General features: G+C 41.2%; 1 non-coding gene across 1 annotated transcript; it reads right to left on the reverse strand.

Annotated features, from left to right (window-relative positions):
* Positions 1-5,916: 5,916 nt before the first annotated feature.
* Positions 5,917-5,989, reverse strand: TRNAA-CGC (transfer RNA alanine (anticodon CGC)). Its single transcript has one exon. It is a non-coding gene; the product is annotated as a tRNA-Ala (tRNA).
* Between the last annotated feature and the right edge of the window lie 285 nt (positions 5,990-6,274).

Below are 6,274 nucleotides of genomic sequence, written 5' to 3' on the forward strand. Positions count from 1 at the left end.
TTTTCTGTTACAAATAAGAGCGCCAGCCACTTGCCAAGCTGTGCCCCCAGGAAGCAGAGAGGCACCTTTAAAAGTCTGCACAAAGGGGCCCTAAGGGCTAGTGGAGCCCTGAATGAGGCTGGCATGGTACAGGGAAGCCAAGTTGTAACCCTGGAAGTGTTTGCTTAAAAAGAGAGTTTGGAAAGGCTCTAAACAGTCAGTACAAAAAAAATGCAATGAAATAATTGCAAAAAAAAAAAAAAAAAGTAATGATAAGAAAATAATAAGAGCAGAAACCTATAAAACGGAAATTAAACAATCAAATACGAAACAGAGATTTAAAAGCCTCAAACTGGTTCTTTGAAAGTACTTTCAAAAAGCGGTATTTTTTTTGTTGTGTTTTTTTTGGGGGGGGTAATTAGGCTTATTTATTATTGTTATTTTTTAATGGAGGTCCTGGGGATTGAACCAGGACCTAATGCCAAGTAACACTCTACCACTGAGCTATACTATTCCAGCCAAAGAGGTATATTTTTGGTATGAGGAATTAAGAAAAAAGGAGAGAAGCAACAGACAATATTAGGAGTTTTAAAGAGGAAATCCAATTATAGATTGAGTAGAAAGTGGAAAATTATAAGGGAGAGTATGAGCCAAAATATTGGAAAACATCTAAGAGCTGAGACAATTTTCTAGAAAAGCAATGACCAAAACTGGCCCAAGAAGAAACAGAACTACATCCACATGTAAGCACAACTTCATTATAAACACTGGATCGGTGGTCAATAAAAAGCTCAGGCATTTACAGGACATATTTTATCTTCCAAGATTCAATAACACCCATTGTATGCAAATTGTCCTAGAAAATAGAAAAAAGGACATCATTTTTCAATGAATATTATGAGGCTTGTGTGACATCAATACTAAAACCAGGCAGGCCCAGTACAAGAGAGGGAAATTTTGGACCAATCTCACCTACAAAAATAGATGTAAAGATCACGAATAATCTACTACTGAAATGAATGTTGCAGTATCTTAAAAAATATGATAGTATTGTTTAAGATGAGAAATGGTAGGTGTAATTTACAGTAACAGGATGTATTAGGGTGTAAGTTTGGCTCCTGGAACAGAGAGATCTAAAATAACAGCAACTTTAATAAGATAGAATTTCATGTCTTGAACAAAACTCTGGACAGGTGGTCTAGAGGCAGGGTGGTGACTTGTGATCAACAGTGACATAGACTCTGTTATTGCCTTGCCGCCTTGAACATGTGGCTGCCATCGTGTGGTCCATATGGCCACTCCAGCCCCTGCCTTCGTGATATACTCTACGTAGAAAGAAGGGAGAATGGGCAAGCAGAGATCGTGCCTGCCTATCCCCTGGCCGCCCCCGCAACCCTGAAGGGCAAGAAGTGGAAATCACCCACACTTCTTCAAATCACAGCTCATAAGCCAGAACTAATTCATGTGGCCATGTCTACCTGCAAGGGATTTGGGGAAAGCATTGAGTAGGCATGTGTCCCCCTGAAATTTTACCACTGTGGAAGAAAAAAAGAACAGATAATAAGGGAAATCTAGCTGTCTCTGCCCCAAAGAGAGGAAAAAAAAGATTCTCTTATTGAATGCAGAGAAAACATTTAACAAAATTAAATCCCTTTTGTTATCAGTCAGTGTTCTCCAGATACGCAGAAAAAGTATATATTTCTACTCAAGTTTATATATTAACAGAGTGCATGTGTGTGTATGTGTGTATATACATACACACACAAACAGATTTATTTCAAGCAGTTGGCTTAGGTGATTGTGGAGGCTGGCAAGTCTGAAATCTGTAGGCAGGTCAGCAGACTGGAAACTCTCAGACAAGAGCTGACGTTGCAGTCTTGAGGCAGAAATTCTTTTCTAGGAAACTTCAGTATGCTCTTAAAGTCTTCAACTGATTAGATGAGGCCCACCCTCATCCAATTGGCGAGTACTTCATTGCGGTGTAATCTGCTTTACTTAAAGTCAACTGATTGTAGAGGCTGACCACATCTACAAAATATCTCCACTGCCACATCTCAATTAGTGTTTGACTGGATAACTGGGGACTCCAGCCTAGCTGAGTTGACTTTTACCAAACTAACCATCATACCACTCATGCAAAAAAAAAAAAAAAAGGAAAAAGCAAGTAAATTAGGCTTTGAAAGTATTTCCTTAACCTGATAAAGGCAAATGCAGCCCATATTGGTTATGTTTTACATCTCAATATTTGTGCATATTTTTAGGCTGCCCAGCATCTGCATCTCCTTGGTACATTTGGGAATCCACCTTTCCGTGAATGTCAGTGAGAGTCTAGCCCCATTTACTACTCTAGAAACCCAAAAGGCCAGATCCCACCCCAACTCCTCCCCAGCCACTCTGTCTTTAAGTCTTGCTGATTGGATGGTCTACCAGTGACCTTGATCTGGAATGGGTTCCACAAAGAAGCAGCGCTAGCTAGGGACTGTCTCTGGTGGCAGCGGCAGAAGCATCTGGCCAGTGTCCTCACCAGGCTGCTCTTGGAAATTTCCCTGGGCCCTGGGTTTCCACCTGGCTTCTTTGGTTCATGCTTGTTCCCTAAGTCTGCTTTTTTCCTGCCTTCTTATTGATTCTGTCAGAAGCATGATACCTCTTTGTCGCTGTGGCTTTTGTGATCAGTTTAGCCTGAGTCAGTTTCTGCTGTTTGTAACCATAGACTCTAATTGGTATACACAGAAAGCTTACGGCGGAAATCAAACTTAATGGTGAAATGTTAGAACATCTTTTAGAGTGGTGTTTCTGGACTGGAACAGAGGCAATATTGCTTCCTGGGGGACACTTGGCAATGGCTGGAGGTTTTTCTTGTCCCAGCCTGGAGGAGCAGTGTGCAGGTGGCGGGGAGGGCTCTGTCCCAGGGCATCCAGCATCCGGTGGGTGGAGGCCAGGGGTGGTGCTGCACGTCCTGCAGAGTCAACAGTGCTGAGAGGGAGAAACTCTGCTTTACAGTAAGAACCAAGACAGGGAGCTTTGCTTTCAGTGTTTCTATTCAGTGTCATATTGGAGAATGTAGAAAGCAAAGTAAAATAAGTGAAAAAGAGATAGAAGGACTGCAAAGGGAAAAATGTTTATCTGCTGATGATATGATCTAATACCTGAAGATAACATCAGAAACTAGCAAAACCATAAACAGCTCATCACTGCTGCTGGATATAAGATCGACACGTGTAAGTCAATAACATGCCAACAACAACCACTTAAAAAGGAATAATAGTACTTCTCTGGGCTAGTTTGCAACTTCTTGTGAATATACAGTTATATCAAAATAAAAAGTTTTGAAAGCTAATTTCAAAAATTCCTTTAGTAACAGCAACAAGAAGTATATGATATTTCAGATTAATTTAGCAAAAGTATGTAAGAAGTTTATGAAGAAAATTACATATCTTAAATGAGGAACAAAATAAGAATTAAATAAGAGACATATCATATTCATATTTGGAAAAATCCAATGGGGGAGGATGTCATTTCTTTAAAAATTCCTCTATACATTCAATGCAGTGCCAACAAAAACCCCAGCAAGGTTTTTTTTTCTATAGAACTTGACACACTGACCATATGGAAGAGCAAAGGGCCAAATATGTAAACTCTGGGTTGTGTGTGCCTAGGTGTGTGCCAATTTAAAAAAGTTACAAGCAGAATCTTGCTCTGGCTTTCTCACATGGGTTGGGTTAAAAGCAGGTAGAACTGGAAGCAAGGAAATCCATGCTGCTAATCCAGGCAAGAGGAAATGACCAAAGCCAGGTGGGAATTGCATGGAAATATTTACGGAGTGAGATGTACAGATTGTGGCGATTAATTAAATATGCGGAACAAGAGAAGGAGGAGAATAGGATGATACCAAGGGTTTCAGATTTGCCAACTTGGTAGACAGTGATTCCATTTCCTGGCTTAGAAAACACAAAAGGAGGACTGGTTTTTGGGAGAGAAAATATTGACTGAGTGTAGGTTCTGTCGACGAAAATTCAATTAACTATCAAGTTAAGAGAAAAAAAGCAGGTGCATAACATAAATATATTTTTAAAACGTGGAATTAATATCAAAGAGCATAAAAATGATCCAACTGCATTAACATCTTTTAAAATACAGTCCCTTTCTAATAATAGTTAAGCAGTTTTGTAGCTTTAACACACGACCCAAAGCACAGGAAAGACTATGATGGCTCAGCACCACCCAATTTATCATTTCACTTACCAAGTAAAACTTCTTGTGTTATTCCTTAATTATTATTATTATTTACAAAATTCTTTAGCGAGTGCTGCTTTCAATTCATGTAGTTTCAAAGTGGGGAACCAAAAGATTAAGTAATGTACTTTAAAAAGAAAAAAAAGAAAGCGAATTTTATTTGAGCCAAACTGAGGATTATAAGCCAGGAAGCAGATTCCCGGAAAGCTCTCAGAACAGTTCCTCCTTAAGAAGTCGAAAGTGTATCCATTTTCAAGACAAAAGATCGTACATCAAAATGACATAATTGATACTAATATTTTACAGAAAGTTCACAAAGGATGTGTAATCCAGGTAAGAGCATACAAAGCAAGAGCAGGTCACCAAGACCCCCTACAGAGGTGGGAAAGAACATTATTCTTTCAAGAAGTTACATTGCCAGTATCAGAAGAAAGGGAAAAATAATTGATCTTTATGCCCGAGCAGGCACTGCCATCTTTGAGGAGCTCTGGTTAATGTGTACTGAATATGCTCACTGCGTGCTAGGGAGGGAGAAGCCCCAGACAAACACACAGAGAGGATTTTATGTTTAATTTTTTCTTGTCCTGCCTTAAAATATAAGTTTTATTTTATCAGTTTGGGCAGAGAGAATTTGCACCGGGTGTGGCCATCCAAGTGGACGTGTCTGGGAGGTAGCTGACTGTACAGGCCTGAGAGCCCCAGAGAAAAATCTGGACTGGAGACCTAAGTCTAGGACACCAGGTCATAATAGAAGCAGTAAAAATGAATGAAGATCACCAAAAACAGTCATTAGATAAGAAGAGGGTGTGATTAAGAACCCCGAGGAACAGGCAGAACAAGAAGGAAAAGAGAGTGAGGAGCACTCAGGGGGAGGAGGAAAGCAGAGGGCCCTCTGTCGCCGCGGCCAGGAGGAGACGTGGCGTGCGGGTGAGGCCAGCAGAGGCCCGTGGCCCAGGTTCACGGAGAAGAGGGCCTGCGATTGGGCACCTGGGTCCAGCAGCCGGGGCGTCATGGGAAACTTGGCAAGAGCCCTTTCAGAAGCACGGGAGGAGAGGAAGCCCGGATGGAGTGGATGGTGTGCACCAAAGGCGAGGAAGTGGGGACAGTGGCGTTTCTTTTCTCTCTTAACCAGTTTGGGTAACTGTGTGTGTGGAGTGGAGGTCAAGGACTGGCTGGTTATGAATGAGAGGCTTGGGAGCTAGGCCGAAGCTGAGGGCGCTGCAGTTCAGTCTCATTCTAGGTGCTGAAGAGGTGCGGAGACAGGGAATTTCAGCTTTCTTTATCCTGGGTCTGTCTGATGAGAATCAGTGATGAATTACAGAAGGCGGAAGCCATCTAGTTGTCCATCAGAAGACTCCCTTGCATAAAGCTGGACGCGTCCACACAGTGGATCACGCTGGAGAAGTGCAAAGGAACGGAGAAGGTTTCTCTATACAGATACGGGCTGATCTCCAGGCCATACTCGGTGAAACATGCAAGGTGCAGAGCCGTGTTCATGGTGTGCTGTTCCTCGTGTGAATGCATGTATTTGCTTATATTTTCAAGAAGAAAGCCTGGAAGGATACATAAAACTAATAGTGATGGTTATCCAAAGACAGGTGTGGAGGGAAGACGTCCATGAGTATATTTATTATATAGTCTTTCAAAAAAAATACCTTTTGGGGGTGAGATAATTAGGTTTACCCATTTATATATTACTTTTGGTGGAGGTACTGGGGATTGAACCCGGGACCTCATGCCTGCGAGGCATGCACTCTACCACTGAGCTAGACCCTCCCCACTTTACATTTTAATATAGAGTGCCATCTTGGAACCATGCATATGTTTTATGTAGTTTAATACATTAAATCAAAGTAAGATAAAAAGCAATTTCTAAAAACTGGAAACAGTTGATCCTACCCCTATCAAGTTGTCACAGAACCGCACAGAAAAGAGATTTCCTTGGTGACTTTAAACACATTGTTTTGAATCTACATATCTAGGAAAAGGTGTTCTAAGGCTCAAAAGAAGAGTAAATACATCTTAAACTCCGTCAGTACTCTTACTGACAGTAGTAATAGTA

The sequence above is a fragment of the Camelus dromedarius genome, chromosome 2 (genome assembly GCF_036321535.1).
Source record: "Camelus dromedarius isolate mCamDro1 chromosome 2, mCamDro1.pat, whole genome shotgun sequence".
Lineage (NCBI taxonomy): Eukaryota > Metazoa > Chordata > Mammalia > Artiodactyla > Camelidae > Camelus > Camelus dromedarius.